General features: G+C 40.8%; 1 protein-coding gene across 1 annotated transcript in view; it reads right to left on the bottom strand.

Moving 5' to 3' along the window:
- Positions 1 to 312: 312 nt before the first annotated feature.
- The window catches only part of CRACDL (CRACD like), a 175,918-nt gene continuing 157,819 nt past the window's right edge, over positions 313 to 18,411 (bottom strand). Inside the window, exon 12 of the transcript XR_009544137.1 lies at positions 313 to 366. The gene's annotated coding sequence lies outside the window, so the exon portion shown is untranslated. The remainder of the gene's footprint in view (positions 367 to 18,411) is intronic.

Raw genomic sequence — 18,411 nt, 5'->3', positions numbered from 1 at the left:
GTGTCATTTAAGTTACAGTCCAATTCCTTGAGGAATTAGAAGCAACCATCTTGCAAATCTCTACAAAACCAGAAATGCAACTCCAGAAGCAATTAACAGCCCACTTATCTTTCCCAGTCCACCAAACCTCGTCTATTCTCCTCAAAATGCTTGTAGATATTATAAAAGATCAGGATATTAGAAACAAAATTGTCCTGTACTTAAGAAAAAGACAAAAAATGTTAACTATAATTATCCTAGATTTCTGACAACAGACATATATATCCCAAAACCCTGAGGAAAAGACTTGCATTCTTTCGCTGTTCCTTGAAGTTGTAAATCTTATCATGTCTTTGAAATGTAAACACAGTCCACTCTCTCCGGAGACTGAAGGAAAAATAAAAAGGGAAAGAGGCATTTTAAAAATACAAACTGCTATAAAGGCTCCCTTACCACATCCTCTGTAAGATTACTTATCCAGGGCAAATACAAATCTTAAAAGTCTCCTACACAAATAGTAAAACGCATTAGCCAACTGAGTGGATAAAGTTAACTTATTCCAACTATGATTTATAAGCCAGTGAGTTTTTTATTGTTATACTTGATTCGTGGCTAAAATTTTTGAACGAGAGTTATAAGATCTCTGTGTTTATATGTTTATGATGTATGTTTTAGATATGGTATTCCTCTACTTCTGAATGGTGTTACTAAAATTACTTTGTAAAAGAGCTCTATTTAATTGGCTTAAACAAACAAGCACCTATATAAATCTACTATTCATAAAAATTTTCAAAAACATAATAGAAACAAATCCAAATATTTTTCTAGTTCACACGATCTAAGATGATTTTCAGTAAATAAAAGCTAGTTTAAATTTGTTAGTTTAATACAGACATGTCTGGAATTATCAGCATTAAGTATAATAATTTTATTCTACCTAGGTTTACTAAAAGTCAAATAAGCTCCTGTTATCTCTGTTATAAAATTTGTCAGGAAAAAATATGCATAACTTGAAATGATGGCTAACTGCTTTAATGTCTCATGAAATTTTCATGAGTAAGTATGCTTGCTAGGAACAAATAAATAGGCATAGGTAAGATAAAAGTTTTTAGACGAATTTTTAGAACTCTTTAGCAGTAATTATTTTATATGTCTACTTAAACAGTTTCCCAAATCTCTTGGGTAACTTACACCCTTAGAGTTTTCCTAAGGTAAATTAAATGATGGAAATTCATTGAATACCTAGATTATTTCCAAGTAAGATAAAGTAATGAAATATTAATTACTGAACACAGGTTTATCCATTTTTGGCTTCCTTTTATAGAAGAATTAAAGACATATGGGTTAATTAGTAAGCATGTTCCATAAAAATTGTACTATGAAGAGACACATATTTGTAGAAATTATAAAAAGTATTTATAAATTTGCCAAGCCACAGAATGCTAAGGTAAAAGTTCACAATTGTTTACTTCTTTATTTTCACTAGAAATTAAGGTTTCTGAGGGTTTAAAAAAATCCAAGGTATGTGGTTAAAGTTACTAGAAATAATAAGGGAAACAACTCTGTATGCAAAGAAAGTAGAATATGTTTTTGGCCAAGAGAAGGTATAAAATATGGAGATGTGTTTTTGTTAAGGAAAATGAAAATAATTTTGTCCTAAAATAAAGCGGGTTATTTCAGAATGGGAAGGAAGAAAATGAAGGAAAAACTATGGACATAGAAAGTTGAGAAGAGAGAGAGGGTGGGGGGTGGAGAGGAAATCCTGCGTGGTCAAGTTGTCTAAAAATTGAATTGCTATTACAAGGGTTTTAAAAATAAACTTTAATATCAGTAGTGTATTTATATAAAGCTAAAACTTAATTTTCTTTCATTTGCTAAAACGATAAATGTTTCTTGGACCATTCATCGACTCTTGATAAGAGATTATGAAAGGTTTTTCTTCACCTTTTAGGTAGTTTACTTGGAAAACAAAGACTTTGTGTCTTACCAACTGTCTTCATCGGGTCTTTGATTAATTAAGAAAACTGAGTCTTCTCGATATTAAAAGAGCTAAGTTTTGCTCACAACTATATAATTTTCTGCATTTGCCTTTGAAACCTTTTATTGTCTTTTTGGTTAAGTAGCTAATTAAGTGTTGTTTCATAATGATCTGTGAACCTATTTAGTCAAAAGTCCAAATCTGTTTTTATAATTTTGACAAAACTCCCCAAATTCAAATTCTAAATGAAGTCTTTTTTGACCTGGAGGTAATCTTGGGATTTTCCAGATGGACCCTGGAACATCTCCAAAGATTTGTTCTCTCTTTTTATAAAAAGAAAGATACTAAACCGATTAGGCTTATTTTATTTGTTAAATTACATGGGAAGCACTGTCAAATAAGTGATGCGGAACATTCTTAGATTATATCTGTGTGAATATGTGTTATTAATATAAGCATTCCAGAAATTATATGAAACTCCTAAAATTCTGATATGTCCTGGTATAATGCTATCAGTCATAATTCTAGATATTATCTTAAAATGTTGTGTGCCCCAGAAATAACAAAATTTCCTTATCAATTCCATTATAATGAACGTTCATCAAATCTTTAACAATGGTCATTTTTAAAAAGTCTTTTGTCATTTTCAAAGATCTATTGTTTTACTCTGATGCAAAAGTGTTCCTGCAAAAGCGCTTCATCTTCAAGGAGATTCATGGAAAGGACTTTTGACAACTACAGGTTTCTCATAAATTTAAGATCATAAAACTGAACTGGGTAAGAATTTCTGGAACTAATAGACAGACTGGATTCAAGCAGAACAAAAACTGACAACATGGAACCGAATGAATTGAGGAGGATGAGTATAATTTCTATGACCTTTTGTTTTAAAACATTGCTGGTTCCTTAATGTTTTGCTTTTCCATGTTTAAGGAAACTTTTTCTCTCAAGCTGTCTATGACTTACAACAATTTGATAAAATATACCTTTGTAAGCAAAGATGAAACACTTTCCTTTCTCCCTCCCTGATCCCTTCAGAATTTGGAAGCTCTTAAGTATCCTTTTCATGGCAACACAGTTAGTTATTTGCATAAATCAATAAAAATTATTCTCCTTGTAACAGGACACAATTGGAAATGTTGGCTATACTACCAAGGCTTCTACTGCATTGTCATATTTGAGAAAAATACACATAGATATGACCAGATAGCTTTAAGGAACTAAGATTGACCTTATGGAGCCAACAGGATGCCTTGGAAAAATCGACCCATACGTTGCTTACAAGGTTCCAGCAAAGCAGCCATAAAGAGAACTTATATGGCCAATAAACTATTCCTGCCACACTTATGTAAATACTCAGGCCAAGTCTAATGCAAACAAACAAATTAGTTTTACCATGATTATCTTTGATAAAGAAATGGGAATAATTGTAGAGGGAAAAATTATGTTTGCACCTTTGTCTACATTAGACTCTAGGCCTGTTAATTGTCTTTGAAGTTTTGTTATATAGCTGTACATTGGACTGGATCTTAAATTATACTTTCTTCAAATATCTAGCTAGGACTCTCCAAACTAACTTTTCTAATCTTCTCCCACTCTTCTGATTTGGAATCAGTAAGAACAAAGATGGCCTTTGACTTTCCTTGGAAGAGACTATACCAGGTCCGCCTCATCCCCAGATGGCAGCCAAACTTCAGGGATTTGAACCCTAGATACACACCTTACAGCCGAAGAAGGCTCCACCTGACATCTGTCTTGTGCCGACCCTGGAGACCTGCAAATCACATTGATGAGGAAGAGAAACAGCTGGCAGTGACGCACACTGCTTCTTCCCAAGATGCCGGACCAAGACCTCACACTTGAACTAAACATGAAACCCTTTCTTCTTGTCTTTCTTCCCTTTACTCTGGCATCGGCCTAGAAAGATAACACCATAACCCGTATTGCCAGTGATGGGGGGGTAACCAACGGAATTTAGAACAACTTTTTTTTTTTTTTTTTTCGGTATGCAGGCCTCTCACTGTTGTGGCCTCTCCGTTGCGGAGCACAGGCTCCGGACGCGCAGGCTCAGCGGCCATGGCTCACGGGCCCAGCCGCTCCGCGGCATGTGGGATCTTCCCGGACCAGGGCACGAACCCATGTCCCCTGCATCGGCAGGCGGACTCTCAACCACTGCGCCACCAGGGAAGCCCTAGAACAACTTTTGATTTCAGACTCAGAGAAAATCTAACTGACCTCCAGCTTGAATGGGCAAATGCAACAGTCCCTGCAGACGAATCCATCATAGTGCCACCTTAGTGGAAGTGGTTTGTGCCCCAACAGGATTTATCTTTGTCTGTGGTGGTTATCATTCTCCTTGGACCTATGAATACCCAGTGCACAGCAGGGCAATGTCCCTTAGTTTCTCTAACTGTGCCCCCATCTTTCCACAGATGAATTAAAACACCTCCTTGGTTGAATCTCCTGGATTTACATCGTTGAGTTAGAAAGAAATCACCAGGAGGCATTTATAACTCAGGATTAACTGCCTTTGGCAGAGCCTGGTTCTAACTTCCCTGGTTAGGAGTAAATGTAAAGGAGAATGTGATCAGAATCCTCTCCTTAACTCTTGAAAATATTACAGAAGCCACTGCTAAAGCAATAACTGCCCAGGAAAAATCCTTAGACTCTCTGCTTTTGATAATAGGATGGCGCCTGACTATCATTTAGGTGTCTGTGTGTGGCCAACACCACCTGCTGTACCAGGATTAACATTTCTGGGGAGGTTGAAACTCAGTTACATAAGATCACTGAGCAAGACCCCTGGCTATAAAAGGTGACTCTTTTAGGACTTCCCTGGTGGCACAGTGGTTAAGAATCCACCTGCCAATGCAGGGGACACAGGTTTCAGCCCTGGTTCGGGAAGATCCCACATGCCGCGGAGCAACTAAGCCCGTGCACCACAGCTACTGAGCCTGCGCTCTAGAGCCCACGAGTCACAACTACTGAGCCCACATCCTGCAACTACTGAAGCCCACATGCCTAGAGCCCATGCCCTGCAACAAGAGAAGCCACCGCAATGAGAAGCCCGCGCACCGCAACAGAGTAGCCCCTGATCACCGCAACTAGAGAAAGCCCGCACAGAGCAACAAAGACCCAATGCAGCCAAAAAATAATCATAAATAAATTTTTTTAATTTAAAAATTAAAAACAAATTTTTAAAGGTGACTCTTTTAGTGGGAGCTTTCTTTGACTTACTTGAGTTTGATCAGTTTGGGTCTTGCGGACCATGGCTCCAAAGTGCACTCCAGACATTGGAAATTATCCTGCTTATAATAATCACAGCAATCTCTGGGTACATCGTAGTCTCTCAGGAGCTTTAAATGCATGTTCCCAGCTGCTAAGCACTAAGCAATGACCTCCCTAAGACTGGAACATCAGAAAATGAATGAATACAATGACCAACTTAAAAACTGTACACCTGGAGTCATGGCCTGTGAATATCACAGAGATTCAGAAAAAAAAGAAAAAAAAAGTCCTGATCTATGAATACATGTGGAGGATCAACAAAACCTGTGAGAAATACAGAGCAGCAGCTGAGAATGGCGCTGATGCCTTAAATTTTGATCCCATCTCTCAGCTAAGCTAAGCATATGAACAAAAGAGGGGAACTGTTGAAAGGAAACAGCAGGCCCAAAATAGAGTCACTGTGCTCAATCCCAAGTCAGCAAGCTAAGACTTGATACCTACCTAATTGCAGTCTCAACTCCCCGCCCCAGGAATACAACCTTTAACCGTGTCCACCTGGAATTACCTGGTCAGCAATGGTGAGGTAATCCACCCTTTCGTTTCCCTTAGGAGGGAGACCTTGCCTGAAACAATGCATTCTTTGCTAATAATTTGCTTCTTCTGTCCACTTTCTGCCTTTAAAAACCTTTCCTTTTCTATAGCGCTGCAGAACTCCTTTCTATTGCTAGGTGCCCAATTCATGAATTATTTAATAAAGCCGATTTGATCTCTAAATATACTCAGTTGAATTTTTATTATTTAACAGGAGTCATGCAAGAAAAATATCTGAGAAGAGAAATGTAACCAAGCAGGACCCCTATGGGGTCTTCTTGGATCAGGGCCCTCCCCACCCCCAGGGTCCTCTGTGTGCCTCTTGTCTGTAGAAAAACTTTAGCTTCCTAGGCCTTCCCCGAGTTCCAAAGAATAAACTTAATCAGAGAAGTGAGAAAATGCAGAAAGAAAGGAAAACAGTCAAGCAAGGCAAAATAATAATAGTTTAGCCATTAAACAAAATCAAGGACCTTTAGTTCCTCCTCAAGGGCTCTATTTAATATCCTAAGCCATGTCCCTTGAGCTGTTTTGCAAATACTGAAACCTCCACCAGGTGGAAGAAGTTAACTGTATGCTACCCACAAGGCAGGTAGACCCCAGACTGGTTGGAACCAGAGGATTGATGTTGTCGACTACCAGTTACCTCACCACCAACCAATCAGAAGAATGTCCATGAACTGATCATGCAACAAGCCTCCCTCATCCCGTCTCTAAAAATTTTTCCCTAAAAGCCATCAGGGAGTTTGTGTCTCTGCCTGGACTTGACACCCTGCAATAAACGCTGCACTTTCCTTCATCACAGCCCGCTGTCAGTAGACTGGCTTTATTGTGGGCAGGCAAACGGACCCAAGTTAGGTTTGATAACAAAAATATACCTCTTCAAGTTGAAGACCTCTGTTTCAATAAGACATACGTAAAAATGAGACTTAATATGTCTCAATATTTTTAGAAATTTGTTTGTGTTGATAATCAGATTGTATGGCATAGAGGTTTCTCCCACTATATACTGAAGGGATGCCAGGGATATGAAGAAACTCTCTCTAATGGGCATCTGTTGGTTTTTGTTTAACAAGCACCCTTGGGGCAGGAACAGACAGTTGCCTATCCTATGTCCTCCATTCTTCTTTACTAACAGAACCCTGATGTTGTTGGGAATGGCAACATGCCTGACGAAATACATTTCCCAGTCTCCCTGACAGATGCGGGTGACAACATGATGAGTTTCCTGCCATTGACAGTTAAGCAGAATGTGTCAGGTGAGACTTTTACCCTTGACTCTCCTCCTTCCTCTTGTGTGGAACATGAGCCTGATGGCTGGAGCTTTAGTGGCTATTTTATGACTATGAGGACAAAGGCCTCACCCAGATGGATAGTAGAGCTGAGGGCAAGGTGGGGCCTGGGTCCCCAGTACTTTATCCCACACCTGCCTTGAATTGCCTAACTTCAGATTTCTTATCATTTAAAAGAAAAATAACCCCCTAATCAGTGGTTCCCAGCTTGGACTGCCCATTGGACTCATCAGAGGAGATTTAAAAATTATTGCTTCCTGGATCTCACCTCAAAAATCTCACCTCAAAGTATCTCACCTCTGATGTTATTGATATGGGGTGTAGCCCCGGCATGCAGTTAAACAAAATTTTCAATAAAAGTTTCCAGATGATTCTAGTGTGCAGCAAATGTTGAGAACCATTGCCCTACTTTGTTTAAGCCATTGCTTTTCCAGGTTTTTTGTTTTGTTTTGTTTTTGTTTTCTTTACAAATTCAATAGCCCACAGATACAAGCTTCTTTCACTGCGGAATTGCCTGCCCTTAGCCTCCCAGTGTGTTTCTAGTTAGAATGATAATCCGGAGCTGCTGATGTGGGGCACACAAGACACTACCTAGAATTGGAACAAACAGTAGGCGTAGGAGCTAAGCAGGGCCAATAAAACTTTTAGAAGCAAACACGGAATAACTTCATGATCTTGGGGCAAAGATTTCTTTTTTTTTTTTTTTTTTTGCGGTATGTGGGCCTCTCACTGTTGTGGCCTCTCCCGTTGCGGAGCACAGGCTCCGGACGCGCAGGCTCAGCGGCCATGGCTCACGGGTCCAGCTGCTCTGCGGCATGTGGGATCTTCCCGGACCAGGGCACGAACCCGCGTCCCCTGCATCGGCAGGCGGACTCTCAACCACTGCGCCACCAGGGAAGCCCCAAAGAATTCTTAAACAAAATATAAAAAGCACTAACCATAAAAGAAATAATCAAAGGGTTTCTCTTTTCATTTTACTTTCATTAAAATCAAAAACTTCTGTTCACCAAAAGACATTAGGAGATTGAAAAGGAAAGTCAAGTGTGGGAGAAGATATTTGCACTACTGGTATCCAACAAAGGACTGATAACCAGAGTATACAATGAACCTCAATCCATCAATAATTAAGAGGCAGCCAACCCAATAGCAAAATGGGCAAAAAAAAAAAAAGGGCAAAAGCCTTGAACAGGCACTTCAGGAAATACAATATCCAAATGGCCATAAACATATGAAAAGGTGCTCCATCTTCTTAGTCATTAGGAAAATACAAAGTAAAACTATAACATGATACCACACTCCCTCCACTGTATAACTGTGTAAAATGACTAAAATAAGGAAGACTGACAGTATCATATGTTGCTGAAAATATGGAGTAACTGGAAACCTCCACACTGCTGGGGGGAGGGTAATTAATGCCATTACTTTGGAAAACTGTTTGACATTATCCAAAAAAGCTGAGTCTTAACTCTTTTGAAGGGAGGAATGTGAAAGAATTTTTGGACATCTTCTGTAACCACCAAAAATCCCCCCTCTTCATCCCCAAATTCTAAATACTAAGAAGGAAGGGAGGGAGGGAGGGAGGGAGAAAGAGAAAAAGACAGAATGAAAGGAAGGAAGGAAGGAAGGAGGGAGGGAGGGAGGGAGGGAGGGAGGAAGAGAGAAAGAAAGACAGAATGAAAGGAAGGCAGGAAGGAAGGAAGGAAGGAAGGAAGGAAGGAAGGAAGGAAGGAAGGAGGGAGGGAGGGAGGAAGACAAATTCTGCAACCACTGACACAAGTCAAAGTTGGAGGGCCAAATAAATTGCACACCCTGTTTATAGTAATGATACATTGCAGAGCTATCTTGGCTGGAAAATGGAAATATCACCCAGCATAAATTATAAAAGGTCTTTAGGACCACATCCCCGACATAAAATGCAATTGCTGTTGTACTTGCTTCTATGGGCAGCACGTGATCTAACTTCACGGTAATAATTGGGACAACTTCATTGCAAGTGGTACAACCCAATTAGAAGAAAATTTAGCAGAAAGGGGGATTTGGGGGAAGATTGCTAGGTTACGAGCTGTGCGAGAGTAGGAAAGAAGATGAGCCTCAGGGACAGCTGGACCCAAACACCCCCGGGGTGCCCTCTCCCCTTGGCTCTGCATCTATCTCCCCATGTGTGGCTCCCTCTTCCTGCTAATGGCACACCTGCCTCTGTCTACAGAGTCCTAGGTTACCATTTCATCCACTGGGAAAACACTCATTCTTTCTCATTTCCAGTTTTAAAATTCCAGAAAGGGAAGGGGATTGGCTCAACATGGGTGAAGACTCCCCCGATGGCTCACTCAGTTGTGGCCTGGGGGTGGGGCCTGACAAAGGCACGGTGGATGTCCTGCTCTGGCCAGGTGCCCAGTGCTGTCCAATTGTCTGTGGCTGGGAGGCAGGTAAGGGGAAGCAATGGCAAGGACATGGAGCCCCTGGTGACTGGCGCATGGAGCACTCACTTTAGGGAAATTTAGACTTTATTATTAAACGCCAGGTTATAGGATTGTGTGTTCTGTAGGGCCCTTTCTCCAGTGTAGCCTCTCAGAGGACTGGCATTGGAAGAAAATCAGCCACAGCCTCAGACCCCGTACCCTTGGAGATGTACCCACAGAGAGCCTGGGATGCCTAAAACAGTAGACTGCCACACTCCATAAGCTATAATACTGAACCTTAGAGCATGGGATTGGGGGACTTCCCTGGCGGTCGAGTGGTTAAGACTTCACCTTCCAATGCAGGGGGTGTGGGTTTGAGCCCTGATCGGGGAGCGAAGATCCCACATGCCTCGTGGCCAAAAAAACAAAACATAAAACAGAAGCAATATTGTAACAAATTCAATGAAGACTTTAAAAATGGTCCACATCCAAAAAAAAAAAATCATGGTATTGGGAAGCTGTGTGTGCCAAGAATACAAAATGTCAAGCATCAAGGCGTCAGAACACGTAGACCATGCAGTGTGCCCTGAAGGGGAACTGGGGAAGTGCTAGATGAAGCCCAGTTACAAAGGGTGGGGCAACGAAAGTACATCCCAATCTGCTACAGCATGAGAGCACAGCATGCTCAAAGCACGGAGTCCGTTCTCTGAGGACAGTCAACTTGGGAGACCCCAAACACCCAATGTAAGTCGTTGTGTTGGCCAAAATAAAACACGGAGGCGAAAGTGTATGCCTGCAAACATAAAGCAAGTCTCTGGATGAGGTACCCTCAAACGTGGAGACCACGCTGCTCCCCTGTTCCCTACAGAGAACTTTGAAATGTCTGTGTTGGTGTTATTAGCTTCCAAAATCTAAGTCCCACGGGCTCCAAGACTGGGTGGACAAAACTATTAAAGGACAGCTTCTGTGCATGTACTGGATCTCTGTGAACAGCGGCAGAACTTTGCCCTTGGTATCACGTTTCATCTACCAAGTTGGAGTATTTCACAGGTAGTTGATCTTCCTGTATGTTCACCAGTAGCTGCATTGTGGCAGAACCCAGTCTCATCCCTGCCATCGTCAGGGTTATGTGCGCTCCCGGTGTGGCCCCTGAGAGCGCAGACACAGTGGACTTCCTGCCCAATGTCTGGGTTTTCACATGGGTAGAAGCTAACGTTGCTTCACCCAGTGTTCCTCAATTCATTTCCTGAAAAGACAGCTGCCTTTTTTCAGTTCCTTAAAAAGTGCTTTAGTATCTTTTACAGTTGGCTCGTAGTTCTCAAAATGTGGACTTTATCAATAAAGAAATGGTCTGGATCTGCTTCCTACGGACAGTAAGTCAATTTGTGACTTTTCAATACTACAGAAACAAGCAAACAAAAAATAATCCAATAAATTGCCTGTTAGAAGAGCCAGTGACGTCTCTGAATTCTACGTAAAGCTTTTGGTTACTTGTGTGGAAACAGCTTCAGTTTCTTCAGGCCCTCGGGGCATGTCATCAAACACAAAGTATTCGGTTGAATGGGGGAGAACATGAGGAGGCAGGGGGCCCTCATCACAGAACGAGCCCCAGTAAAGGGAAAATGTTCCCAAAGATGGTGGCGCATGGAGAGCAGGACGGGGTGAAGGATGCATGGAGATGGGTCGGGCATGCCTTTAACTGCTTAGCACTGACTTACATGAAAGGAGAGACCTCTGGGCCTTACCCTGGAATTCCTTCCTTTTTCTCTCCTAAGCTTCTGCCATCTTGGCAATGCCCTGGCCATGCAAGAGATAAAACATTGTCTTACAGATGAGGGCACGTGGTCAGAAAAGAGCCATTACTACTCCTGTTCACGCTTCCTTTCCTTTCTAGGTGTCTGAAGGACTTTGAGAAACAAGAAGACACAAAAAGCAATAACAAAGAAGAAAAAGAAGAATCTGGAACGAATGTAAAAGTGGTGAATTGGCATCTAATGTTGAAAGTCATAATTGATATAAACGCTACGCACTATGCAAAGAGTGGTGAGGGGTAAAGAGAACAAAAAGGAATGTGGGAGAAATGTAATGTCCCTTCCCACGAAAGCCTACCATTTATATAGGGGAACAAATAAGATCAGAGATTATAAACAGCCTAGTTGAACTAGACCACTAGAAGTGTTCATTCAGCACCCAAATTTAAAAATCGGGCGATTTCCACATTAAAGTCTGGGAATCTGGCTTCTTGTGAAAACTCAGAGGATGCAATAACCCCAGATGTGCATTCTCACGAGGCAACAACCTACTGGGTCTGCCAGGAGCCACCCCTACGGCTGGGGCAGGTGGTCTTCACTTTGGAACAGTCCCCACCACTCCCTATTGTCTTACGGTTCACCACTGTGACTGCTGGGCCCTATAGCACATGAATTTTTTATTCCCGACTGGGACATCTGAAACATTAGATGAATGATTAGAGGACAATTCTATCCATGCAACAAAAGGCCACTTATGTTGTAAGTGGATTCCATGCATTCTCATGGAAAGAGTAGCAGCATCAATCAATTCCATAAATTATCTCAAGCTCTTCACTCAGGGGTACTGGGCTGGCTGCTGAATGAATTCATCCCTCTCTGGCATTTGGACAAGTAAGTCTAATTGTAGTGGCAGACCTTGCACTCTGGGCCCGCTTGGAGGAGAGGGGATTTTAGGATGGGGTGTCGACCCTGTACACAGATGCTCAGCTCCGGGGGCAGAGAAGGGAGTAGGGGTCCTGTCCTGACATCAACCTTCAACTTAAGGATGCCATGGGGGAATCCATGAATAATTCACATCTCAACCAGACCAACACTCAGTGAGCTTCAGTGGCAATGAATTACCTCGTGTGCATTTCCTGTCTGCACGTCAGTCTCTTTTCCCCTACGTCTGTGGCGAGCTTATGAAAGGGTGCATTCTCTCTAATGCCCTTGCTTTCGTAGAGGCAGTCTCAGGATCCCAGCCCGAGTTTCCAGTGTCTGACTTGCTATTTACAAACTGTACATCATAAGATTTCTAATAACACATGACTTTAAAAATGCCTCTACTAAAGAGGAATCTGGATGGAAATAGAGAAACTGTGGTCCTTTTAGAGTCTCTGGACATTTGTGCATGTGGAAATTAGGAGACTTGGGTGTTCTGGTGAGAAAAAGTGGCAGGGGGTGGTGGTGGGGGGGAATGCAAACATTTCGAGAACATTCCCTGGCTTGGGCACTTTACATGTGTTCTTGCTGCTCATATCATAGATAAAGAAACAGGTTCTTCAAACCTGAACCGCTAGAAATAGAAAGTGCACCACATTTGCAACTTAATATTTTTCACAACAAGGACCTACTGTAGAGCACAGGAAACTCTACTCAATATCCTGTAATAACCTATATGGGAAAGGAATCTGAAAAAGAATAGATATATGTATATGTATAAATGAATCACTTTGCTGTACACATGAAACTGACACAACATTGTAAATCAACTATACTCCAATATAAAATAAAAATTAAATTAAAATTTTTTTCCAGTAACCACATATTAAAAAGGCAAAAATAGGGGCTTCCTTGGTGGCGCAGTGGTTGAGAGTCCGCCTGCCGATGCAGGGGACACGGGTTCGTGCCCCGGTCCGGGAAGATCCCACATGCCGTGGAGCGACTGGGCCCGTGAGCCATGGCCGCTGAGCCTGCGCGTCCGGAGCCTGTGCTCCGCAACGGGAGAGGCCACAACAGTGAGAGGCCCGTGTACCGCAAAAAAAAAAAAAAAGGCAAAAATAAGAGTGAAATGAGTTTTGATGATATATTTTATTTCACTCAAAAATCCAAAATAATCATTTAAATATGTACTCAATATGAAAAATTACGAGTGGAATATTTCACTTAATTTTTTCAGACTAACTCTTTAAAGTTCAAGATGGAGCTCACACTTATGGCCACAGAGCAAGTGCTCAAAAGCCACTGCACAGCAGCACAATGCGGTTTTATTCAACAGTACAGCCCTGAGAGGGGGATGCACTAAAAGCTGTATGACCTCGGGCAAATTGCTTAATGGCTCTGGTCTTCTGTTTCCTTATCATAAAATGTGAGGAGTAGTAGCTGGACTTTGCTCCTCTCAGGCATGTCTGCTCAGTCCCTCCTGGGTTTTATGATAACACATTAGCAGAACGCAGTGGTCCCTGTGACACAGGGGCAAGGTAACTGCAGGTGCAGACAAACGGCAAAATGACTTACGTGGCATAATTACAAGTCGTACCTGAAATTCAGGTGACACGGTTTGTTAAAGGCAGTTTTCACAACCATGTGGACTTTGGGTGATGCCTAATGCCACCAGCCACAAGCATTTTCTATGAGACACTGGGGAGATGACAACCTTCTTTAACCTTATCACTATACACTGGTAACTTCTCTAAGATTTGTGTGTTGATATTTGTTGACAATGATTGCTGTGCCAAAACAAGGCACATGCAAAAATGCTGTATGCAGCTTGTTTGAACAGTCTTTCAGTTTTATTCAGACCAATTAAGCTGTCTTTTTAATATAAGTATTCAAATAATTGACACTCTTTAGGCAAAATCTTAGCTAAAGAAAGTCAGCTAGAATGAGAATTTTATGGAAAGCAGAATATCTTTGTTAACCAAAGGGGAAGTTTATTCTGATAAAATCAGAAAGCTCAGGTATAGAATAAGATGCAACTTAAAATTATCACAAGAAGAGACAGCACAGAAGTGACAAGAACTTGCCCTTGGACCAAGCAACCTGCTCTCACATCTTGATTTTTCCACGCTTTTCACTGTGACTTTGTTTCCTTACATTTAAGATGGGAAAAATATGTACCTTCCAGGGATAAGGGATGGAATTAGATTCTTAAAATGATAAACGTCAGATCCCCTTTTTTTCTATATCACTGAGAATAGATGGGGTGAAAACAGTTACGAAAAAAACAACAGGCAAAGGCTTTTGGTGATTTTGAGTGTTTTTGTCTTTTTTGTAGCTTAATTTCTTTTAATAAAAAGCAATAATTGTTTCTCTGATTAGGAAAGTAATACACTGATTGTTGAATATTTAGAAAATACAGAAACATGTTTTTGGGGTTTTTTTGCGGTACACGGGCCTCTCACTGTTGTGGCCTCTCCCGGCGCGGAGCACAGGCTCCGGACGCGCAGGCTCAGCGGCCATGGCTCACGGGCCCAGCCGCTCCGCGGCATGTGGGATCCTCCCGGACCGGGGCACGAACCCGCGTCTCCTGCATCGGCAGGCGGACTCTCAACCACTGTGCCACCAGGGAAGCCCAGAAACATGTATTTTTAAAATGACCAGTAATTCTACCACCCAGAGATAAATACTGTTAATATTTTTGGTTTTGTGCTAAGCATGCCTACATGCAAACATTTTTCTTTCGTTTTACACAATTGGGATCATATTATTACAGTAAGTGTTATAGCCCAATTTTCACTTTGTATGCTTTTATTTTTAAAAGATCCTTCAAAAATTTTGGAATATCTCTTATTTTAAAAATATTGTTCAGGGACTTCCCTTGTGGTCCAGTAGGTAAGACTCCATGTTCCCAATGCAGGGGGCCTGGATTCGATCCCTGGTCAGGGAACTAGATCCCACATGCCACAACTAAGAAGTCTGCATGTCGCAACTAAGAAGTCCACATGCCACAACTAAAAGTTCCCACATGCCGCAACTAAGACCCAGCACGACCAAAATAAATAAATAAATATATTTTTAAAAAATATTGTTTTAAAAATAACTTAATGGTTATGTAATATTTTACTATTTGATGTACCATATTTTATTTAGTCCTATTTGGGGGCAAGTAGACTGTTTCCAAGTTTTTCAATATAGAAATTCTACACAATATTCTTGCACACAAATTTTGGTGCACATTTGCTGATGTCTCTAGGATAAATTCCTAGGATTGGAATGAGTAATTCTAAGGGTTTTTAAGTGGCCCTGACACATTACTAAATCAACCTTCTGAAAGATTTTAACAACTAACGATGACTCTGCCATTGTGAATGATAATTTTTGTACCATCTAGCCTCAGAACCAAATTATCAACTACATTTGAAAGTAACAGATTGATAATGGATGGGTTGTAGTTACACATGGGAGTTCTATCTATTATTCTATGAAGCTCTCTATGTGATTTTCCAATTTCTTGTAATTGGGATGCAGGGCTACAGAAAATTGGGAATGGGCCAGATAGTTTCCAGAGAAGAGAACTTCTTTGAAGATGGGAAACACTTGTCAGCCCTGGGATCAAACACAATAAGTACTAAGCATGAGGAAGGTCCATAAAAATGGCAAGATGCTGGGTCAGTTCAAAGTCTGCAAGGGGAACCTGCTCTAGATTTGACTTCTGCCCTTGGAAGATGAGACTTATAGCTGCCTGCCAATTATAATCACCTAGAAACAGAGCATCTTGGAGAAACAGAAAACCAGGGTGGGAAATAGAAGACAAGAGCATGGGGGCTGGAGGAGCCAGGAGAGGAGCAAGAGGTGGGAAAAGCTGTGAGAAGGAGGGGCTGGGCCTGAGATGCAGCCACACCCACAGCCTGCTGGAGACTAATGACAAGCTTTCCACTTTTATTCAACATAGTTTTGGAAGCCCGAGCCACAGCAATCAGAGAAGCAAAAGAAACAAAAGGAATCCAAATTGGAAAAGAAGTAAAACGTCACTGTCTGCAGATGACTTGATACTATACATACAAAATCCAAAAGACACTACCAGAAAACTACTAGAACTGATCAATGAATCTGGTAAAGTTGCAGGATACAAAATTAATGCACAGAAAGTTGCATTTCTATACACTAACAAGAAAATATCAGAAAGAAAAATTAAAGAAACAATCCCATTTACCATTGCATCAAAAAGAATCAAATACCTAGGAATAAACCTAACTAAGAAGACAAAAGACCTGTACCTCAAAAACTGTAAGACGCTGAGGAAAGAAATCAAAGACAACACAAGCAGATGGAAAGATATACCATGTTCTTGGAATGGAAGAATCAATATTGTGAAAATGACTATACTATCCAAGGCAATGTTTCAGTACGATCCTTATGAAATTACCAATGGCATTTTTCACAAAACAAAAAAATTGTAAAATTTGTATGGAGACACAAAAGACCCCCAATAATCAAAGCAGTCTTGAGAAAGAAAAACAGAGCTGGAGGAATTGGGCTCCTGGACTTCAGACTATACTACAAAGCTACAGTCATCAAAACGGTATGGTACTGGCACAAAAACAGAAATATAGATCAATGGAACAGGATAGAAAGCCCAGAAACAAACCCATGCACCTATGGTCAATTAATCTATGACAAAGGAGGCAAGACTATACAATGGAGGAAAGACTGTCTCTTTAATAAATGGTACTGGGAAAACTGGACAGCTGCATGTAGAAAAATGAAATTAGAGCATTCTTTAACACCATACACAAAAATAAACTCAAAATAAATGTAAGGCCAGATCCTATAAAACTCTTAGAGGAAAGCATAGGCGGAACACTCTTTGACATAAATCGCAGCAATATCTTGTCCAAGCTGTCTCCTAGAGTAATGGAAATAAAAACAAACAAATGGGACCTAGTTAAACTCAAAACCTTTTTCACAGCAAAGGAAACCATAAACAAAATGAAAAGACAACCCACAGAAGGGGAGAAAATATTTACAAATGATGTGACCTACAAGGGGTTAGTCTCCAAAATTTACAAACAGCTCATGTAGCTCAATATCAAAAAACAAAACAAGCAAACAACCCAATTAAAAAATGGGAAGAAGACCTAAACAGGCATTTCTCCAAAGAAGACATACAGATGGCCAAGAGGCACATGAAAAGATGCTCAACATCATAAAATTATTAGAGAAATGCAAATCAAAACTACAATGAGATATCACCTCACACCAGTCAGATGGCCATCATCAAAAAATCTACAAGCAATAAATGCTGGAGAGGGTGTAGAGAAAAGGGAACCCTCCTACACTGTTGGTGGGAATGTAAATTGGTACAGCTACTATGGAGAAGAGTACGGAGATACCTTAAAAAACTAAAACAGAGGTAACATATGACACGGCAATCCCACTCCCGGGCAAATACCCAGACAAAACTATAATTCAAAAAGATACATGCACCCCAATGTTCACTGGAGCACTGCTTACAATAGCCAAGACATGAAGCAACTTAAATGTACAGTGATAGATGAATGAATAAAGAAGATGCGGTACATATATACAATAGAATATTACTCAGCCATTAAAAAGAATGAAATAATGCCATTGCAGCAACATGGATGGACCTGGAGATTATCACACTAAATGAAGTAAATCAGACAGAGAAAGACAAATATCATGTGATATAGCTTACATGCAAAATCTTAAAAAAATGATATAAATGAACTTATTTACAAAATAGAAACAGACTCACAGACTTAGAAAACAAACTCATGGTTACTGGGGGCAAGGGTGGGGCGAGGGAATAGATTGGGAGTTTGGGATTGACATATACACACTGATATATTTAAAACAGATAAACACAAGGACCTACTGTACAGCACAGGGAACACTGCTCAATATCCTGTAATAACGTAAATGGGAAAAGAATTTGTAAAAGAATAGATACATGTATATGAATAACTGAATCACTTTGCTGTACACCTGAAACTAACACAACATTGTTAATCAAGTATGCTCCAATATAAAATAAAAATTAAAAAATAAAAAAGCTTTCCAGAAGGGCCAGGGTTCTCAAGTGGAACACATGAGAGCAGTTCCTATGGGTTCCTGGAACTGTCGGGAGGATGTCATGGATGTGGGGAGCACCCTGGGGGCAGCGCCACCTATGTTTGCCCTGGACCAGCAGCCTCTACCGTCAACAGCTGCTCTAGGTTATATGAAGGTTAGAATTGGGAATACGGCGAAGA

This window comes from Lagenorhynchus albirostris, chromosome 13 (assembly GCF_949774975.1).
Source record: "Lagenorhynchus albirostris chromosome 13, mLagAlb1.1, whole genome shotgun sequence".
NCBI lineage: Eukaryota > Metazoa > Chordata > Mammalia > Artiodactyla > Delphinidae > Lagenorhynchus > Lagenorhynchus albirostris.
Note: the sequence above shows the minus strand (reverse complement) of the source record. Positions and strands in the feature narration are given on the sequence as shown.